Raw genomic sequence first — 21,789 nt, 5'->3', positions numbered from 1 at the left:
TTCATGCACTGCGGGGGGAGGAGGGTCCCTCAGCCCAGCCTGCTCCCTCTCACAGTCCCAGGCTCTTGCAGTCGGGGACCCCTCGCTCCTTACTGCCCACCTGCAACGGAGGTGGGAGAGGATTCCACCACCGCTGCTGTGCTTGCCAGCCATGAGCCCGGCTTCAGAGTGCACTGACCACCAAGGGGCAGCTCCTGCATTGAGCGTCTGCCTCCTGGTAGCCAGTGCGCATCATAGCGACCGATCGTTCTGCTGTTAGGTCAATTTGCATATTAGGGTTTATTATAAAGGATTCTAATAAGTTTGTGTTAGCCATGTGTCTGTTATTTACAGAATATTTTCTGAATTTTGGTTTTATATTTGATTTGCTGCCCATAAATTTAAACTTTTATAGTTATCCAATATATTAGTCTTTTTATTTTTTCTTTATAATTTTTAAAATTTAATTCAGATATAATATTATATTAGTTACACTAGTTCCCAGTGTATAATATAGTGATTCAACATTTTTATATCTGACAATGTAATCACCCCCACTAATTCTAGTGGAGTGGAACCTCAGTTCTCAAACTTTATTCTGTTCAAGAAGGGATTTGTTCAAAATCTGAATCATTTTTCCCCCATTAGAAATGATGTAAATTGAATTAATTTGTTCCAGACTCCCAAATGATTCTCTATTTTCACCTTTCTTATGTTACAGTACATGTCCAATGTACTATTTAATCTGTACACAAACACTTCTTTCCTTAAACTTATTCAACAATACCCTATTAGTCTTAAATGAATCACTTTCAGCACTCGTTACAGGGGTATCTTTCAGGAAGATAGTATGCAACATATTTGCTTTTTCACATATCACTGCCACTGAAATGCAGTCACCAGCTAACTGCTTTAATTTATCCAAATCAACAACAGTTTTTCTACCTCTTCAGTTGTTTAATATTATTGTTTATTTCACATCCTTAGCAACTTCAGCACTGTTGATGGCCTCTTTATGTTTTAAAATCGTGCTACTCATCCATTTCACCAGCAACAAAAGCAAAAACAAACGAAAACACAAAAAATATTCATAGCAAAACTTCCTGAAATGTTAACAGGGCAAGATTTAGCTGTAAACTGACACATATAGTGCATTCTATCCTTTGTAACCTGAGATGCTTTTTTTCATGCTGATGTATTAGCATGAAAGGGTTGTTAGGTGGAGAACCAAAGTTAACAGAGACATTTTTTCCATGAATAACTTGCTCAAGAAATGAATTGTTCAAGATGGGAGACTTTGGACAACTGAGATTTGACTGTAATTATATATCATGGTGAAAACTTATCACAATATAATAGACCATATCTCCCTGCACCCATCCTGCCATCCCCTCCCTCAGGTAACCATCCCTTTGTTCTCTGTTTCTATGATTCTGTTTTTGTTTTTTTATTTCATATATGTGAAATCATATGCTATTTGTCTTTTTCTATCAGACTTATTTCACTTAGCATAATACCCTCTAGATGAATCCATGCTGACACAAATGGCAAGATTTCATTATTTCTAATCGCTGTGTAATATTCCATTGTATATATCTATATCTATATCTATATCTATATCTATATCTATAAACACCTGGAGCCATTGCAACCAAACAGACGACTGAACAGATGACCGAACAGGCTAAGTGGGGCAACAAGGCCGACAGGGGGTTAGTGAGGGACAACCAAACGACTGAGCAGAAGGCTGTATGGGGTGACCAGTCTGGCAAGGGAATAGTGAGGGATGACCAAATGACTGAGCACCAGGCTGCATGGGGTGACCAGGCCGGTGGCGGGGGGGGGCAACGAGGGGTGACCAAAGAACCAAACAGCAGGCTGTGTGAGTTGACCAGGCTGTCAGAGGTGGGCAGTGAGGGGCGACCAGGCTGGTGGGGGGAGGGGGGAAGTTGGAGGCAACCAGGTTGGCACAGGGGGTGCAGTTAAGGGTGACCAGGCTGGCAGAGGGGGGCAGTGAGGGGTGACCAGGCTGGCAGGAGGGGCAGTTGGGGGCAACCAGGTTGGCAGGGGAGGGAGTTGGGGGCGACCAGGATGGAAAGCAGAGGCACTTAGGGGTGATCAGGTTGGCAGGGGTCCAGTAAGGGCAATCAGGCAGGCAGGCAGGTGAGCAATTAGGAGCCAGAGGTCCCAGATTGTGAGAGAGATGTCTAACTGCCAGTTTAGGCCCCATCCTCAGGATCGGGCCTAAATCAGCAGTTGGACATCCCTTGAGGGGTCCCGGATTGGAGTGGGTGCAGGCTGGGCTGAGGGGACACCCCCCCACACATGCACGAATTTTGTGCACTGGGTCTCTAGTGTAAAGATAGATAGAGATAGAGATAGATGATATAGATGTAGATATGCCACATTTTCATTATCCATTCACTTATTGATGGACACCTAGGTTACTTCCATATCTTAGCTATGCTATCAATCTTTTTAAAAAAATATTCTGAGCGTTGTATTATCCTGATAAAGATCTTCCTCAGTCGGATATCATAAAAATAAAATCTTCTGTATTTTCTGCTACTACTGAAATATGGAGTTTTGGGCTGCAGACTTCTTATGGGTTCTTGTCAGATGAAGTTGAAGAATAAATTCGTGGACAAAAAGGCTTCTTTAATAAAAAAATGTGTAAGTGCATTGGAGGCATATACAAACTCTGTTTAGAGAGGGGTCCCCAAAGGGGAACCCCTGGGAAGGGGTCCCCAAATAGGAAAAACCTGTTCTTTCTCTAATGGAAATTTTTAAAAAAAATCTGTCTCATGTCCCTTTGTCTCCAGTTTATATATGCTGCAGTTCTTTGTCTGAATCTAACCATTTCTAATTGGACCCTTCCGTTAATTTAGGACCCCTTGATATCCTCATTGGTCACTCTGCTACATAGTATCAGTTTCTAAGCTCAAAGCCCACGTGGTGCCCCCTTTTTCTCCCCCCTTATCTCGCAACATTCTTTTATCCTCTGTGAACAATTCACCATAGCTAAGATCTGGAAACAGCCTAAGTGCCCATCAGTAGATGAATGGATTAGAAAACTGTGGTACATCTACACGATGGAATACTATGCTGCTGTAAAAAAGAAGGAACTCCTACCATTTGCAACAGCATGGATGGAACTGGAGAGCATTATGCTAAGTGAAACAAGCCAGTCAATGAAGGAAAAATACCACATGATCTCACTCATTCATGGATAATAAAGACCATTACAAAATTTTGAACAATAATAGATACAGAGGCAGAGCTGCCTCAAACTGATTGTCAAACTGCAGTGGGAAGGCCAGGGAGGGTTGGGGGACAGGAGGGAGGGGATTAAGAGATCAACCGAAGGACTTGTATGCATCCATATAAGCATAACTAATGGACATAAGACACTGGGGGGTAAGGGAGGGCAGGGGTTTGTCAAGGGCGGGGGGGGGGGAAAGGACACTTATGTAATACCCTTTGTAATACTTTTAGCGAAAAATAATAATAATAAAAAAAGAAAATATGTTTCCCTCTTCCCAGTATCTTTTGACTTTTCGTTATCCTCTATGAATGTATGTCTTCCTCCTCCCTTATCCTGTGGCATTTCTCTATCCTCTGTACAAGTAAGATAAACATTTTGGCGTCTTGGAGCTATTTCTGCCCTCCACATATGCATTCCTCTCACATGGACCCTCTTTATTTCCTGACTGCCTGTCCTGTCTCTAAAATTCCTTTCACTACTTTTATAATTTCAGTTTTATATCAACATGCTCAATCTATAGATATTTCATTTTATTAATTGTTGTTGGTAGGTGTGGTAACAAATGGCTCCCCTAAGATGTTTATTCCCTACCTGGCCAGTGTGGCTCAGTGGATTGAACATTGTCACATGCACCAAGAGGTCACTGGCTCAATTCCTGGTCAGGGCACATGGCTGGGTTTCAGGCTCAATTCCCAGTATGCAGGAAGCATGCAGTAGGCATCTGATTAATGTTTCTCTCTCATTGATGTGTCTCTCTCTCTCCCTCTCCCTTCCTTTAGCTGTTTAAAAAAATAAAAATCAGTAAGAACATATTTTTTAAAAGATGATTTTACTCTGATCCTTGGAATCTATGATTATGTTAGGTTACATGGCAAAAAAAGGCTTTACAGGTGTAATTAAATTTATAAATCTTATGCTAGGGATATTTTCCATATTATTTGATAGGCCCAATCCACTGGATAATCCATATCCTTTAAATATTACTTAAAAGCAGGGAATCTTCTACGGATAGAATAAGAGCAATGTTACAGAAAGGAAAGTTAGAGAGATTTCAAGAAGGGGAAGGATTTGGTGTGCTGTTATTGACTGTGATATGTACAGGCACACATTCAAGGAGTGAAAAGAAGACTCTAGAACAGCCGTGGGCAAACTACGGCCCGCGGGCCGGATCCGGCCAATTTGAAATGAATAAAACTAAAAAAAAAAAAAGACCGTACCCTTTTATGTAATGATGTTTACTTTGAATTTATATTAGTTCACACAAACGCTCCATCCATGCTTTTGTTCCAGCCCTCCGGTACAGTTTAAGAACCCATTGTGGCCCTCGAGTCAAAAAGTTTGCCCACCCCTGCTCTATTTTTTTTTTTTATTTTTCGCTAAAAGTATTACAAAGGGTATTACATAAGTGTCCTTTTTTCCCCCCCGCCCTTGACAGGCCCCTGCCCTCCCTTACCCCCCAGTGTCTTATGTCCATTAGTTATGGTTATATGGATGCATACAAGTCCTTCCGTTGATCTCTTACTCCCCTCCCTCCTGTCCCCCAACCCTCCCTGGCCTTCCCACTGCAGTCCGTCAAACAGTTTGAGGCAGCTCTGCCACTGTATTTATTATTGTTCAAAAGTTTGTAATGGTCTTAATTATCCATGAAAGAGTGCGATCATGTGGTATTTTTCCTTCATTGACTGGCTTGTTTCACTTAGCATAATGCTCTCCAGTTCCATCCATGCTGTTGCAAATGGTAAGAGTTCCTTCTTTTTAACAGCAGCATAGTATTCCATCGTGTAGATGTACCACAGTTTTCTAATCCATTCATCTACTGATGGGCACTTAGGCTGTATCCAGATCTTAGCTATGGTGAATTGTGCTGCTATGAACATCTGGGTGCATATATCCTTTCTGATTGGTGTTTCTGGTTTCTTGGGATATATTCCTAGAAGTGGGATCACAGGGTCAAATGGGAGTTCCATTTCCAATTTTTTGAGGAACCTCCATACTGCCTTCCATAGTGGCTGCACCAGTCTGCATTCCCACCAGCAGTGCACAAGTGTTCCCTTTTCTCCACATCCTCTCCAGCACTTGTCATTTGTTGAATTGTTGATGATGGCCATTCTGACAGGTGTGAGATGGTATCTCATTGTTGTTTTGATTTGCATCTCTCAGATGATTAGTGACTTTGAGCATGTTTTCATATATCTCTTGGCTTTCTGAATGTCCTCTTTTGAAAGGTGTCTATTTAGATCCTCTGCCCATTTTTTGATTGGATTGTTTATCTTCTTTTTGTTAAGTTGTATGAGTTCCCTATAAATTTTGGAGATTAAGCCCTTATCAGATATGACGTTGGCAAATATGTTTTCCCACGAGGTGGGTTTTCTTGTTGTTTTGTTGATGGTTTCTTTTGCTGTGCAGAAGCTTTTTATTTTGATGTAGTCCCATTTGTTCATTTTCTCTTTAGTTTCAACTGCCCTAGGGGCTGTATCAGTGAAGAAATTGTTTTGGCATATGTCTGAGATTTTGTTGCCTTTGTATTCTTCTAGAATTTTTATGGTTTCCTGTCGTACATTTAAGTCCTTTATCCATTTTGAGTTTATTCTTGTGTATGGTGTAAGTTGGTGGTCTAGTTTCATTTTCTTGCATATATCTGTCCAATTTTCCCAACACCATTTATTGAAGAGACTATCTTGGCTCCATTGTATGTTCATGCCTCCTTTGTCAAAAATTAATTGAGCATATTGGTTCGGGCTAATTTCTGGACTCTCTATTCTATTCCACTGATCTATATGTCTGTTCTTGTGCCAGTACCAGGCAGTTTTGAGAACAGTGGCTTTGTAATACAGCTTGATATCTGGCATTGAGATCCCACCTACTTTGTTCTTTCTCAGGATCGTTGCAGCTATTCGGGGTCTTTTTTTATTCCAGATGAATTTTTGGAGAGTTCGTTCTAGATCTTTGAAGAAGGCCATTGGTATTTTAATGAGAAGTGCGTTGAATTTATAGATTGCTTTGGGTAGTATGGACATTTTAATGATGTTGATTCTACCAATCCAAGAACATGGTATGTTCTTCCATCTGTTTATGTCTTCCTCAATCTCTTTTTTCAACGTCCTGTAGTTTTCTGAGTAGAGGTCTTTAACCTCTTTAGTTAAGTTTATTCCTAGGTATCTTAATTTTTTTGGTTCGATGGTAAATGGGATTGTTTTTCTAATCTCTCTTTCTGAAAGTTCACTATTGGTATATAGAAATGCCTCAGATTTCTTGGGGTTAATTTTGTATCCTGCTACATTGCCAAATTCATTTATTAAGTCCAGTAGTTTTTTGATGGAGTCTCTAGGGTTTTGTATGTATAATATCATGTCATCTGCAAATAAGGACAGTTTTACTTCCTCTTTTCCAATTTGTATGCCTTTTATTTCTTCTTTTTGTCTAATTGCAATGGCTAATACTTCCAGTACTATGTTGAACAGGAGTGGTGAGAGTGGGCAACCCTGTCTTGTTCCTGTTCTTAGGGGAAATGGTGTTAGTTTTTGTCCATTGAGTATGATGTTGGCTGTGGGCCTGTCATATATGGCTTTTATTATGTTGAGGTATGACCCTTCTATTCCCACCTTTCTGAGAGTTTTTATGAAAAATGGGTGTTGGATTTTGTCGAAAGCTTTTTCTGCATCAATTGATATGACCATGTGGTTTTTTTCTTTCAATTTGTTTATGTGATGTATCACATTTATTGACTTACGGATGTTGTACCATCCTTGCATCTCTGGGATAAATCCTACTTGGTCATGGTGTATGATCCTTCTGATGTACTGCTGGATCCGATTTGCTAAGATTTTGTTGAGGATTTTGGCATCTATGTTCATGAGGGATATTGGCCTGTAATTCTCTTTCATTGTGATGTCTTTACCTGGTTTCGGTATTAGGGTGATGCTGGCTTCATAGAATGAGCTTGGAAGTGTTCCTTCCTCTTGAATTTTTTGTAGTAGTCTGAGGAGGGTGGGTTTTAGTTCTTCCTTGAATGTTTGGTAAAACTCCCCTGTAAAGCCGTCTGGCCCTGGGCTTTTGTTTGCTGGAAGCTTTCTGATGACTGCTTCAATTTCTTCAATAGTTATTGGCCTATTGAGGTTTTTAGATTCTTCCTGATTGAGTTTTGGAATGTTGTATTTTTCTAGGAATTTGTCCATTTCCTCCAGGTTTTCTAGTTTGTTGGAGTAGAGTTGCCCGTAGTATTGTTTAACAATCATTTGTATTTCTGTGGGGTCTGTTGTTATTTTGCCTCTATCATTTCTGATTTGGTTTATTTGGGTCCTCTCTCTTTGCTTCTTGGTGAGCCTGGCAAGGGGTTTATCAATCTTGTTTATCCTTTCAAAGAACCAGCTCTTGGTTTCATTGATTTTCTGTATTGTTTTTTTGGTCTCTATGTCATTGATTTCTGCTCTAATCTTTATTATCTCCTTCCTTCTGCTCACTCTGGGGTTTTCTTGTTGCTCTCTTTCTAATTCTTTGAGTTGTAGAGTTAGATGATTAACTACCATTTTTTCTTGTTTTTTGAGATAGGCCTGTAGAGCTATAAACTTCCCTCTCAGGACTGCTTTCATTGTGTCCCAGAGATTTTGGATTGTTGTGTTTTCATTGTCTTTAGTGTCCAGGATGTTTTTAATTTCTTCTTTGATGTCATCGGTAACCCAATCAATATTTAATAACATGCTATTCAGCTTCCAAGTGTTTGAGTATTTTGGGTTGTTTTTATTGTAGTTTATTTCTAACATTATGCCCTCGTGGTCTGAGAAGATGCTTTTTATGATTTCAATCTTCTTGAATTTGTGGAGACTTTGCTTGTGACCCAATATGTGGTCTATTTTTGAATATGTCCCATGAGCACCTGAGAGGAAAGTATATTCCGCAGCTGTGGGGTGAAGTGTTCTGAAGATGTCAATTAAGTCCATCTGATCTAGTGAGTCATTTAGGATTGCTGTTTCTTTGCTGAGTTTTTGTCTAGCGGATTTATCCAGTGATGTCAGTGGTGTATTAAAGTCCCCTACTATGATTGTATTGTTGTCGATCTCTCCCCTGATATCTTCCAGAAGTTTTCTTATGTATGTGGGTGCTCCTGCATTGGGTGCATATATGTTTACCAGGGTTATATCTTCTTGTTGTATTGAACCCTTTAGTATTATGAAGTGGCCTTCCTTATCTCTGGTTATGGCCTTCACTTTGAGATGTATTTTGTCAGATATAAGTATTGCTACCCCAGCTTTCTTTTCCTTTCCATTTGCGTGAAAGATATTTTTCCATCCCTTCACTTTCAGTCTGTGTGAGTCCCTTCTAATGAGGTGGGTCTCTTGTAGACAGCAGATGTATGGGTCATGTTTTTTTATCCATTCAGCCACTCGATGTCTTTTGGTTGGAGCATTTAGTCCATTTACATTTAAAGTTATTATTGAAAGGTACTTGTTTGTAGCCATTTCTTTTTTTGTGTGTGTGTGGCTGTTTTCTTTCTGAGCTTGATGTTTCTTCTTTTTACACCAGTCCCTTTAGCATTTCTTGCATGGCTGGCTTGGTGGTGATAAACTCCCTTAGCCCTTTTTTGTCTGTGAAGCTTCTTATTTCCCCTTCAATTTTGAATGATAGCCTTGCTGGATAGAGTATTCTTGGATTCAGTCCTTTGCTTTGCATCACTTTGTAGATTTCCGTCCATTCTTTTCTGGCCTGATGTGTTTCTGTTGAGAAATCATTTGATAATCTAATGGGAGATCCCTTGTATGTTACTTTCCGTCTCTCTCTTGCAGCCTGTAAGATTCTCTCTTTATCCTGAACATTTGCCATGGTAATTATGATGTGTCTTGGTGTGGGTCTTTTCGGGTTCAACTTGTTTGGGACTCTCTGGGCTTGTGTGACTTTTTTCTTCCCCACCTCAGGGAAGTTTTCTGATATTATTTCTTCGAATAGGTTTTCCATGTTCATCTTTCTGTTGTTCTGGCACCCCTATTATTCGTATGTTGTTTCGTTTCATGTTGTCCCAAAGCTCCCTTAGGCTCTCCTCCTGTCTTTTAATTTTTTTCTCCATTTGCCGTACAGTTTGAGTGTGTTTTGCTTCCTTGTCTTCTAATTCACTAATTCGGTCCTCCGCTTCTCCCAGTCTACTGTTGATACTTTCAATGGAGGTTTTTATTGAAGCTATGTCGCTCTTCATTTCTTCTTGGGACTTACTTAAGTTGTTGATTTTTTCATCTGTTTCTTCTGGCTTCTTGCATAAGTAGTTGAGTTTTTCATCTGTTTCTTCTTGCTTCTTGAACATCTGGTGCATGTACTCTAGGAACCTTATTCTGAATTCTTTTTCCGTCATATTGCATATCTCTGTCTCACTTAGCTGCTTTTCTGGCGAGTCCTCCTTTTCTTTCCTTTGGGGGTTTCTTTGTCTACCCATGTTTGATCTCACTGACATGACTAGTTGTTGAATCGTTCAGTGGCTGGACCCTGGGTGGCAGTGGCTGCTCCCTGGGTGGCAGTGGCTCCTCGGGCTGTGGTTGCTCCTTGGGCGGTTGTGGTAGCAGCAGCTCCTCTGTTGATAGCAGAACCTCTGGTGCGTGCTGTTCACAGCTGTGGTGGCTCTTCTGGCTGGTGGAGGGAGGCTTCACACACAGCAACTGTTCCCCAGGCAGAGCGTATGGTGATCAGGAGGCCGCTGTTGCTTGAATCTGCTGCGTTGATTTAAAGGCACAAAATACAACACAACAAGACACAACGTACCAGGCACTAAACACTATTGTATTTACGATATTACTAACCCCAAATAAAGGTGGCCACCCGAGCTAAGAGAGTTGAGAGATAAGGGGGAAAGAAGAGAAAAAGTTAGAAGAGAAAAAAGAAAGAAAGAAAAAAAGGAGTGCAAAAATGAAATTGGAAAAAGGGAGGGGAAAAAGAGGAGGAAAAAAAAAGTACGAGAGAAAAGAGAATGAAGTATAAAAGGGGAAGAGACTATTTATATGAGGAGAAAACTCCTATAGGTCCGCCACTAATACCAACAAATTACAGCAACAGATTCCTGGAGATGAATACAAACTACAAACAACCAATAATATCAAGCGACGCAAGGGGAAACAGAAACACAGAAATAACCAGGGGAGGGGGGGGAAGAGGGAGGGGCAGGAAAATAAAAAGAATAATCAGTCTAACCTCACAAACAATCCTAAAAAAAAAACCCCAATATACTCGTCAATCAAGCAAACAACAATAAGACAATAGAGAGAGAAAAGAAGAAGAAGAAGAGAAAAAAAAATTGGATAGTGAAGGAAGATAAGGGAAAGGTGTATAAGGATTTAGAACAGGGGATTGGACGTAGGATATATAAGCAGGGTTAAATTTTGACAGGGGGTAAAAAGAATAGGGAAAATCAAAAGCTGGAGTAGGGTAAGAGAAACAGGACAGCAAAAGGGAAAAAGTGGGGAAGATTGTTTAGCACAGAGGCAAATTGAGGTAGAGAAAAATGTTGCTAAAGGAACGATGAAAATAGAATGGAGAACATTAGTCCCAAAATAAAATAAAGACAAAATAAAATGACACTTAAAAGAATGGTAAAATGGTAGCGGTAAAAATACTAGTTAAAAATAAAAATGTAGTAGCTGAAAGGGCAAAATCAGGTGATGGAGAAAAAGAAAAAAGAAAAACAGAAAAAAAAATAAAAAAAATAAAAAAAATGTTTTCTTAATTAAAAGGAGAAAAAGTAATTTAAAAAAATAAAAATAAAAATGTGCAGTAATGCAGGTGCTTCAGATCTTCTACTCTTCTTATTGGCCTGCCCGGAATTCAGGAGAATGTTGAGTTTCCCTCTGATACACTGCTCCTCCGTGTTGTAAGCCACAGTCCTGATTTTAAGGCCCACCGTAAAATCCCCTTATTGCCTTATCTGTATTTACAGAAGAGTCAGTTCATGGCTCTGCCTCTGGGTGGCAGTGTTTCTGGATTGACCTCCGAGGCTATAAGTTCTCTCCGACCAGGAGCTCTGTATTGTACCTGAACCAGCTCCGCCCAGAGCTGGTTCCCCAGGCGCCACTCCCAGCTCTGTTTCCCCGGCTCCCCAAAAACAGTCTTCCCCTACAAGCTCTGCTAGTGACCCCAACTGGGCAATCACATCCACTGGGGTCAACAATCAAACTCACAGAAGTAAGAGGAAGTGTGCAAACAAGAGCCTGGGAAGCTGTTCGAACTCGCAGGGTTCCACCCTCCAGAACTGCGCGAAATGTCTGCGCGTTATGTCTGTGCGCGCTCAAGCCCCTGGCAACAAGTAGCCGGCTATCAGGGAAACTCTGAGGTAGCCCTTTTTTGCATCCAGTCCAACTATGGGCTCATTTATAGTGTTACCTTCTGGCAGCAGCCCTGCGGGAGCCCTCCCCACTTGCGGATTACGTTGGCCTCTATGTGCGCGGATTTTGGAGTGCGCAGATTTCCCCCTGCGCCCGCGCGCTCATTCCTTGCTCCAACCTGAACTGCAAACCGCACCTTTGGGGTAAGTCTAACCTTTCCGTGGAGGGATGCAGGTCTCCGCTGGGCTCTTGTAGTCGCGCTGCTTGCGAGTCGTTGCCTCCGGGTTAGTAGCCGCAGGGTTAGTAGCTGCTCTCTGGATGCCGGTTAACCGCTACCCAAGATGGCGCGGTCTCGCCGCTGTGCTGGCGCCCAAGGGGAGGTTTCAGCCTCAATCTCTAACCATCCGCATTTTTTAGGAGTTCTCTGTCTTTCCTGGCTGCAGACTGTCTCTCAGCTGAACCTCCCCAGCTTGATCGGGCTGATTGTTACCCGTTTCAGCTGCTCGCCCCTATCTGCTCCGGGACAAAGCACCAACACGTCCGTCTAAGCCTCCGCCATTTTTCCCCACCCCTGCTCTAGAAGCTAAGGATGTCCCCTAGTTTACATCCAGCCAACACCGAAAAGATACATCAGTGTTATGGCTTCAAGAAACTAGATTCTGCCACTTAACTGAATGAGCTTGGAAGCAGATTGTTCTCAGAGAAACCTCATAAAAGCTTTGTAAGATGGAGAGCAGGTAACCCAGGTACTTATGCAAGACTCCTGACATACATATGAGTGAGATATTGCATAGATGTTGTTTTGTGCCACTGGATTTGTGGTGATTTGTTATGAAGTCCATAGAAAATTAATGTAGTATGTTTTAATTTTTTCATCTCATTATAGTAAAAAAAATCCCACTGCATTAATTTTGCTTTCCCTTTTAATTTTGATGTATTACACATTTTGATGTAAAAAGGAACTTTAGCCAAGACCATCTTGAAACCAGTTGTGACTGCTAAATTTAGAACCTAAATACTAACTTTAATTGTGAAATGGTATTAAAGGAATTGTGATTGGAAAGTGATGTCAATATACTATTCTTACTCCTTTATGTTCTTTTGTTATCAGTGCATATAAATCCTTCATACCTGGTCTCAAAAATATTTCCAAAACAATACAACAATAAATAAAAGAGCAAATGCAAATTAGTAGCTGAGTTTTAGTGTAAAATCAGTCATCTTATTAAAAACTATATATATATATATATATATATATATATATATATATATATATATCTCCTATCTAATAATAGACAAACATGGTAATTGACTGTACCTTCACGATGCCTCCCATTGGCTAATCAGCAAAATATGCAAATTAACCTCCAACAAAGATGGTGGCTAATTTCCATACTGCAGGCAGGGCAGGACTACGCGAACCGCCAGCTCGCCACCATCCAGGACAGGCCGGGACCCCATTGGCGGGTCCTGGGGGCAAGGCAGGCCCACCCCAGAAGCCCCAGCAGCCGGCCTTCCTTGCCGCCCCAGAAGCCCCAGAAGCCGCCTGATATGGTAGTAACTCTATCAGTAAGCACTCTGAAAGTCAGTGGCATAAATGCACCAATTAAAAGACAGATTATGAGGGTGAATCAAAAACAAAACCCACTTTAAATATAAAGACACATATAGATTAAAAGTAATTGAATTAAGCTGCAGCCTGTTTTGCTCAGTGGATAGAGCATTAGCCTGTGGACTGAAGGGTCCCAGGTTCGATTCCAGTCAAGGGCATGTACCTCAGTTGCTGGCTTGATCCCCAGTCCCTATCAAAGCATGTGCAGGAGGCAACCAATCAATGTGCCTCTCCCTTTCCCTTCACTCTCTCTAAAATTCAATGGAAAAATATCCTTGGGTGAAGATTCACAAAAACAAAGTAAATGGATTAAGTAACATTAAAGAGATGATAAGAAAAATATATTCCAAATTTTGTTAGTTGTATAATGGTTATTTTTAAATTATTAACACCTAAGAAATTGGGTGAAGGGTACATATAATATGCTGTAGTATTTTATAGTTTTTTACATGTATTATTTCAAATTAAAATATTAAAAATTAAAAATTAATAAAATATTAATTGAAATGTGTCTGCATTACATGAAAAATCTCCTATTTGCTTCTAGCATAATTTATTAAATTGTGCTAAAATTTACAAGGGTTCAATTAAAAGATATCTTAATTCTAAATGATATAATAGAAAATATATAATAGTGCAGTTATAAGCAGTTATCTGAAAATAAAAATTTAAAGAAGTGAATTTAAAGATGGGATTAGTCAAAGAAAATATATGCACAACCCATGGACACAGACAAAAGTATGGTGATGGCCAGAGAGAAGTGGGGAGCAAGAGCTGGGTAGAGGGGACAAAAGGGGGGGAAATAAGGACATCCTATATAATAATAATAATAAAAGGCTAATATGCACATTGACTGAACGGCAGAATGACTGGTTGCTATGATGCGCACTGGCCACCAGGGGGCAGACACTCAATGCAGGAGCTGCCCCCTGGTGGTCAGTGCACTTCCATATGGAGAGTGCCACTCAGCCAGAAGCTTGCTCATGGCTGGCCAGCTCAGTGGTGGTGGCAGGAGCCTCTCCCACCTCCGTGGCAGCACTAAGAATGTCCAACTAATGGTTTAGACCCAATCCCTTCGGGCCTAAGCCTTTAGTCAGACATCCCCCGAGGGCTCCCTGGCTGCCAGAAGGATGTCTGACTGCAAGCTTAGTCCTGATCCCCTGGGGAGTGGGCCTAAGTCGACAGGTGGACATCCCCCAAGGGGTCCTGCACTGAGGGACCCCCCCTTGAGTGCACAAATTTTTGTCCCCCGGGCCTCTAGGATATATATATATATATATATATATATATATATATATATATATATATATATATGAATTGGCTCTACCTATATACATGAATTTTGTAAAACTGAGTATAAGATATTTTGACAAACATTCTGAGGAAATATGCTTATAGTTAATTGGAAAATCACCATACTAGACCAAAAATGACCACAGTTTATGTGTAAAGCTTCTCCATAGCAATTTTTTGCACAAAGCAGAATAATCCAAATAAAAAATAATTTGTACTCAAATAGAAAAAAACAAAGATAGCACTAATAAAGTAGCTATAAGTTATGGGTTAAAAAAATCAGATCTTTGAATATTAAGAGTTCTGGGGTTCTTGTCCCAGCATCAAGAAGGGTTCAGGAATGTGGAGAAGGGGCTGTGCATAAATTAAATAGGAATCCAGAGACTAATAAAGAATCCTGAGACAAAATATAATTTTGAAAGGAGCTTAGCTAAAGGAGCTAAGTTCTAAGATCTTAAGTCTAAAGTCTTAGGTTCTCTCCATCCCCAGGACCCCATGCTTTTTATTGACACAACTTGTCCTGAGGCGAGGCAGAAATATACACTTCAAAGGGTCAGGGTTTGGTACAGAGTCTATTGTCAGAATGGGGGAATTAGCCTATGGCTGTTCAGGTGTTTGGCCAGTAGGAGGCAATAACATGTAGATTAAGATGCCCTTTAACTGTCTGGCAGCCACAATCAATTTAATGTTATCTTATTCAGGTTTGGGGAAATGCCTTCAAGCCATGCCCAGATGCAGCCCTGCTGTCATGCTGGAATTGGTCTCCAGCATAAGAGATACATGTTACATTTCATTGAATGATATTTTTCCTTTATACTTAAAAGGATGGAAGCTTTAGTTAGCGTCTTGAATATGTTGAGTGAAATAAAAAGTTTTGTGGAATAAAAAGTAGAAATTGGTATTAAATAAATATGTGTAAACTGAGACATTCCTCCATGAGACTTGATTTTTATGAGCTGAAAATTTGATATATGAATATGATTATACTGGCAGAATTCTGGCCCAAACTTTCAATTAATTGATGTTTATCTCATAAACCTTCTCAATTTTAAACATTAGTGTTCCATTAATTTAGGTACATTGACACTTCAGAGTGTCCAAGTCCACTTTTGTTTAATAAATACTCATTGTAAAGAAAAGCCCTTCAAACCATCTATTTTGTGTCATAGGGCAGCAATGGTTATTTGAAAACAGTGTCCCACTTTAACTGATTGTGTTTTATGAAAGTTATGAATAAATATAGTATTTTTCTTTAGTTATTTGTTTGACAGTGTTACTGTAATTTAAAGCATCTTATTTGTGGCCTCCACAATTGAGATGTAAAATTTTTCTCAATTTAGTTTTAAAGGCATCATACCTGATTTTAAGAGATCTCTTTCATTCATATTTGAACAAAGTCTATTCCATTATTCCTAAAAAAGTTTTCTCAAATATGCCAAACCTTTTTCTGTATTCTGGTTTCTGCTGAGAGGATACTATTGGTTCTCAGAGATAAAATCCCAGCTTTCATACATGACAGCTAATTTAATGCATAGTAAAATAACTACTGTGACTACTCATTTTGTTCCTAAGTATAACCATAAAAATATTCTGTGACAGACTCATATCAGAGAAATATGTAATTTTATTGATAGATATTCCAAAGATTATTAAACCAATATGTGCATGTATGTCTCACCTCAAATAAGATTAAGAAAACTTGCTTACTTTGTTTGCTCTGTATTACTTTAGTCTCATAAATGCATAATAATGATTCAGAAATTTTTTATGCATGAAAACTCACTTAGTTTCTAAGTGAAAGGAAGAAAACTTTGAAGAGCAATCAGAGATGACAGAATATTGTTTAAAAGCTATTATATCTTCAGACATATCTTTGTGGGAACAATGTGTTGCAAGATAACTAAATTACTGAAAGCATATAATAAGCAACATAAAAATAGATATTTAGAGTCATATTTTTTTAGTTTTATACACAGAAGTTCTAAGTTACCTTATCCCATGCTTTTAAATATATTTCTCTATGAAATTATCTTTATTTAAAAATGTTTTCCCACAATTTCTTTCATAATAGACTGCAAAACTTTACTATTTACTGTACATATTTCTATACAATGCACTAAATACTATTGCTATGTGGAGATGTTTGAAAAGCCTGAGACTCAATCATAGATATAACACATAAGATTTAATTAAGATCACATATTAGAAAGCAGAAGCAAAATTATAATATCTATTTTGTTCGCACATGAATATTTAAAAATACATTAAGTATTCTTTAATAAGTTATGTAACTGAAATTTGAAGATTGTTGTAATTGAACACCTTGAGAACCACTTAGATTACCACATAGAAGCATAGGTTCCAATGTTTTATTCTACTGCTGATTAATCTTGAATTATATCACAGTTCTGGCTCTCAGTGACAGACGAGTTATTTTAATGGATTCTACATTCACCTGGAAAATGCTCATAGCTAGAAATAGCCAGCTTAGTTTTCATGGATTAGAGAGTATTGCAGTGTAGTTGCAACAAAATTAATATTTATTTCCTAACGTGCATATCTCTGTTTTTTAGATTAAACTGATGTATTTGGTTTACATGTGCAGCTTAAAAATGTAATTTAGAATTTTCTGTTCCTAGTGTCTCAGTGAAATAACACTGGCTGTCAAGATAAATTTAGACTTTTGTTTGCTGTTACAGTATTGTGTTCACCCTTAATCCTAAATGACAGCCTGAGCAAAAAGTGAGAAGAAAAAGAAGCTTTGTCAGACTGTGCAGAGGTATTGTAATCCATTAGACATCAAGGTTTCATAAATTATATTTCAGTGTAAATTACTAATGTGTATATTCTGTCTTCATATCATAAATCAAGTTTAGAATTAAAGCAGACTCACAAGAAAGAGAAAAGTCTAAGTATCAAGAATAACTCCTAACACTGTTAAGGCACTTTGATAATTAGAGTAAAACATATTGATCTTTTTTTCTGCATTGGTTTTATTATTTTTATTTTTTTACTGATTAAGGTATTACATATGTGTCCTTATCCCCCCATTGCCCCCCCTCCCCGGCTCATGCCTCACGCCCCTGGTGTCTGTGTCCATTGGTTATGCCTATATGTATGCATACAAGTCCTTTGGTTGATCTCTCCCCCTTAACCCCTCCCTCCCCTACCTTCCCTCTGAGTTTGGATGGCCTGATTGATGCTTCTCTGTCTCTGGATCGGTTTTTGTTCATCAGTTTATGTTGTTCATTATATTCCACAAATGAGTGAGATCATGTGATATTTATCTTTCTCTGACTGGCTTATTTCGCTTAGCATAATGCTCTTGAGGTCCATCCATGCTGTTGCAAATGGTAAGAATTCCTCCTTTTTTACTGCAGTGTAGTATTCCATTGTGCAGATGTACCACAGTTTTTTAATCCACTCATTTATTGATGGAAACTTAGGCTGTTTCCAAATCTCAGTTATGGTGAATTGTTCTGCTATGAACATAAGGATGCATATATCCTTTCTAATTGGTGTTTCTAGTTTCTTGGGATATATTCCTAGAAGTGGGATCACTGGGTCAAATGAGAGTTCCATTTTTAGTTTTTTGAGGAAACTCCATACTGTTCTCCACAGTGGCTGCACCAATCTGCATTCTCACCAGCAGTTCTTAAAACATATTGTTCTTAAAAGAAATGTGTTTAACCTGTGATGTGTAACTTGGGTTTTTAAAAAGGTCTTCTCTTTTTATACTCCACCTATTCTGCATTCCCTCTTGGAGTTCTGATGACTGAAAAAGAGATTCATTAATATACACATTAGCATTAAAAGGCAGCTAACATAGCCATGTGTCATAGTTCAGGGATTTGGAGAACTCAAGTGTAGTATCATATCATGTTTCCAAAAAGAAGAATAGAACAAAAGGATTTCAGCAGCAATTCTGGTTAATTAACTATCTCTTAAAAGGCACATAAAAATGTAAAACTAACCTTTTCTTTAAAATCAATCTGTCATGGATGATATATTGTTTTGTAGGCTAACTTTTTCTGATTTGATATTTAGACAATGCTACAGAATGTACAGTTTATTTAAAAAATAGTTGTATTTTACATAGAGTATCTTTGGCTCATTTCAAATAAAATTGTTTCATCTTTAGTGTCAAAAACACTTAAAAACATAATTAAATAATAAATAATTATACTACTGAATACATGATTCTGACCACAATATTTACATCAATATAAAGTGGGTGTTAATAGAAAGAGGACTTAGAGATAATATTTGATATTGGTACTTATTTTTGACTAATTAAAACTTTTATAAGCTGATGAAATTTGGCACATGATAATCTTCTACAGCAAATGTGAATTTTCACAAATTTGAACTGATTAAAAATAATGCTAGGCCAGTGTAAATTTCTGTAAAGCAAGATACCTATATGTGCATATGTGGATGTATAAAATATTGAGTATCCATAAGTTATATACTTATTTGGATTATTAATTCAACAAGAAATTGAAGATATTAAGTGCCTACTATCTACCAGGCACTATTCTGAAGCAAAAGTTTTATTGGTATCAAAATACACAAATTCCCCCAGCATCATGGAACTTACATTTTAATGAAAGAGTCAGATAATCACAAACAAATATATAATACTAGAGGCCCAGTGCATGAAATTCATGCACAGAAGGGGATCCCTCAGCCGAGCCTGCACCCTCTTATAATTTGGGGCCCCTTGGCAGTCAGACATCCTTCTCACAATCCCTCTCGCTGTCTCCTAACCACTCACCTGCCTGCATGCCTGATTGCCCCAACCATTCTGCGTGCCTGCATGATCACCCCTAACCACCTCTGCCTCGGTCCCCGCAGCTTTGGCTTCATCTGGAAGGATGTCTGGAATGACATCCGGAATAACATCTGGAAGGTTGTTTGGCTGCCTGGTCTAATTAGGATATTATGCTTTTATTATTATAGATTCTTCATGGTAATAATGTATTTACTATACAGCAAGTAAATAATGTGAATAACTAAAGAATGAAAGCGGTCATATTATACACAGGAAGATAATGAAAGGCCTCTATAGGGAAGTAATACTTGCTATACAGAGACCTGAGTAAAGTGAGAGAGTGATGTGGAAAGTAAAACAAAAATTAATGAAGGTACTACAGGCTTGGCATGCACAAATCATATTAATGCGTTTTGTATAACATAGTTTATATGAATATGAATGATGTAAAAATATTTAAAATATTTTATTCCCCTAGAACATTTAAAAATTGTCTCAACAATCATGTTTATATACGCAATTTGTTACAATCTTTTTTTATGACTAACATAGGACAAAAAATACTAAATTGTATTTAAATGTTGTTTCCATTAAATGTTTTCTATTTCTTCTATAATCACAGATTATGGATATTGAAAGGGACCTTTGGGATCTTAGAGATAATTTAGCCTACTCTCCTCTTTTCATAGAAGTAAGCTCAGATAATATATAATTAATGATATAAATATTTCTGTAGTGTTGTAGTACTGTGTGTGAGTTCTTGCCCTTGTTTTGAATGCTGCTTATTCTGGTCAAGCTTTTCACACTGTGTATCATGAACTTTGTCTTAGTTTGCAGAAATAATTTTGAATGTAATTCAGTTTCTATTTGTGACTCTGTCACTGTTCCTAAATGAATAAGGAATATCTCTTTTAGCAAAATCCCAAACCTCCTCTGAACTTTTGTGGAGCTTATTAAAAACAGTATGTTAGCTTTGACTCAGGAAATTGAATCCTATTGCAATGTGATGCCCTGGTAGTGGATCTTCATGCCACACCATAGGAAGTCGAACTTCAGGCAGATATTATGTCTCTTCTCTTCTTTTTGCATGTGCATTCTTCCTTCAGATACAGGTCTAAGTTATTCTAGTTTATAGAGTATTTTTGTAAAATGTTCCTATAAAATTTCTATGTGTCTTCATGCGTTATGCACATTTTCCCAAATGACATCTTAAGGATGCCCCATCTTAATGTGTAAAACTTGTGATTATGATGAGACTATTGCCCTTAACATAGGAGGATTACACTGCATAATCTAGGTTGGCCAAGATTATCACATGATCCCTTAAAATAAGAGAGCTTTCTCAGGTTGGTGGCAGAAGAAAAAGATGCCAGAAAGATTTAAAGTATTAGTGAGATTCAACACATAATTTCTTGTTTGAAAATGAGGGTGGGTAGCTGTTTAAGAAGGAATGTGAGCAGCATTAAGAAGCTGAGTGAGTTTTCAGGCTGACAGCCAACAAGAGAAAAGAATGTCCATTCTATAACCACAAGGAACTGAATTTTGCTAACATTCAAAGTGAACTCAGAAGTAGATTTCTTTCCAGAGCCTCTGTATAAGAAGTAAACCAGATTGACACCTTGAATTGAAGTTTGTAATACCATGAGAACAGAAGCCAATCATACTTCACCAGACTTATGACCTAGAGAACTGTGAAATAATAAATGGGTATTGTTTTAAGTGGCTAAATTTTTGGTAATTTGCTACACAGCAATAGGAAATTAATATATTTCTCAAAGTAAGGCTACTGTGCACTAAAATCAGTATATGTATATCTTGAAGACTGCCAACATAAATATTTGTTGAGCAAGCACAGTACACTAGATACTCTCAAATAAATACTTCAAATTTCTTAAATATGGCCACAGTATTTCTGTTATGCTCAGAGAGAGAGATAGAAACAATAGTAGATGCTGTGTAGTACTATCTGATAAGATATCATATTGGTGGTGCAGCTAGAAGCCATTATTTAAATATTTTCAACTTGAAATGTATACTTGTCACTTTGGTATGATACTTGTTTCTTTTTTAAAATTTTAGCATTGTTTTGTTTCTGCTAACAATTTGGTTTTTCTTCTAGGTTAATTACTTGTTGCCACATAGAATGGCTTCTAAAGTAGAGGATATTTTAGTTCTTTGCAAATTTGGAAGGTATCTCTGAGCTTACCTGTCTTATCCTTGGACAATATATAGGAATTGACATAAATTGTATTTAATAAATCCTGCATTTCTACTTCTCATTTGCCAATCTTTTCTCTACTGAACCACCAGTCTTAAGAAAAAAGAGGAAGTACTTGGTATTCCAAAGTGAGATCATGTTCTCCAGCTGCTGTAGTTTGTTTCCTCAAAATATTCGTGCTCTGCCTGGCCGGTGTGACTCAGTGATTGAGCGTTGACCTATGAACCGGGAGGTCATGGTTCGATTCCTGGTCAGGGCACATGCCCAGGTTGTAGGCTAGACCCCCAGTAGAGGAATGCAGGAGGCAACTGATCAATGATTATCTCTCATATCTCCCTCCTTTCCTGTCTGAAA

Source organism: Myotis lucifugus, unplaced genomic scaffold, assembly GCF_000147115.1.
Source record: "Myotis lucifugus unplaced genomic scaffold, Myoluc2.0 scaffold_13, whole genome shotgun sequence".
NCBI classification, from domain to species: domain Eukaryota; kingdom Metazoa; phylum Chordata; class Mammalia; order Chiroptera; family Vespertilionidae; genus Myotis; species Myotis lucifugus.
This window is presented reverse-complemented; position numbering follows the sequence as displayed.